Here is a 1,354-nt window from a genome sequence, read left to right on the forward strand (position 1 = left end):
TCTCATTGGCTAGTACTTCTATGTTTAGGTAGTTATGTTCCTTGGTCATCCTGAGGAATAAAAAAGCTGCACTCTCTGTTCTCCCCCTTCCCCTTGTAATCACAGGTAACTCTGCCAAACGTCAGACCAATATTGATGTCAGGATTCAGCAATATTCTAAAATGAGCAGCTCGGCGTCAGACAGACACGGGAGACCAAGATAATAGACAGTGAGTTTATTTTACAGTGAATCGGGAACGGTGATAATAACAGGAACCAGGACCTGGAAGCAGAGGTCGTGGTGAGTATTTCCTTGGTGAAGAGGCAGGTAAGTATTAAATCCTCAGGTGAGAGGCCTTACTGTGCGAAGGGTGATCCACGGCACGGAGGTGAGTACGAAGGTAAGTATTTCCCCGTAGCAGGTTAGCAGTTTCTCCAGGAGGCAGTAGGTAAGTATCCCTCTCAAGGCAGGCAGACAGGCACAGGCAAACAGATAGGTAGTTTATCTCCAAGGCAGGTTTCCACAAACAGACCAGACTGGATCCACGCAGGTCAGGTTGTCCTAGGTAGGTAAAAGCACAAAAATGCAAAAAGCTCAGAAAAGGGTTCACTAAGAAACTCGTAAATCACAAGAGGCTTAGCANGAAAGCTCAGGAAGGGTTCACAAGAAAAACTAGAAAATCTCAAGAGGCTCAGCACTTTACCACAGAGGCAAAACAATGCTCCAGCGCTGGTCTGGTTCCCACCACAGCCTTAAGTACCAACCGCCTCCTGATGAGCCTGATCTGCCACAGGTGTAGAGGGAGTGAAGAAGAGCTGCCAATCAGCCGCCGAGACGGCCCACCAGGAAGTACCAAAAATACAAAAACCTCCAGAATCACTACAAGCCAAGCTAAGAATGTTCTTTCTTTGTATTCTTTTGTTGTTGACATCTATTTGGCACACATCATGTTACTGTATATCAGTTGTAATTTTATGTTTTTTAAATTTTGCAGTGGCTCATACCAAGTAGAATGTGTAGTAGTGACTAATTTTAATGATAAAGAAAAATGATAATAAACTACAAAGTCTGTACCCTTAAAGAAAGGGGGTGGGATTTAGTATATGCTTTACTTCTTTCCGCTCCTTTTTGGACAAAATATGTACTGTCTGTATTCTTTATATTTATTTATAGGTATTTCATTGTGTTATGATTAGCGTTGTGTATTACTTTTAAGCAAAGGGGATAATATGGTACTCCACTGCAGTCAAGCCAGCCGACATTAGCGTTAAGCTAATCTTAAAGAGAGAGCTAATGCTGGCTGGCTTGACTGTAGTGGGGTACCATATTATTCCTGTGAAACCCCAAAACCAAGGCATAATAAAAGCATTCATT

At 42.6% G+C, this 1,354-nt stretch overlaps 1 long non-coding RNA gene across 1 annotated transcript; it reads right to left on the bottom strand.

Annotated features, from left to right (window-relative positions):
• Positions 1-203: 203 nt before the first annotated feature.
• LOC108248643 lies at positions 204-726 on the bottom strand. Its single transcript, XR_001809149.2, has 3 exons — positions 684-726; positions 341-541; positions 204-262 (listed from the first exon to the last, which is right to left on the bottom strand). It is a non-coding gene; the product is annotated as an uncharacterized LOC108248643 (long non-coding RNA).
• Between the last annotated feature and the right edge of the window lie 628 nt (positions 727-1,354).

This window comes from Kryptolebias marmoratus, linkage group LG4, assembly GCF_001649575.2.
Source record: "Kryptolebias marmoratus isolate JLee-2015 linkage group LG4, ASM164957v2, whole genome shotgun sequence".
Lineage (NCBI taxonomy): Eukaryota > Metazoa > Chordata > Actinopteri > Cyprinodontiformes > Rivulidae > Kryptolebias > Kryptolebias marmoratus.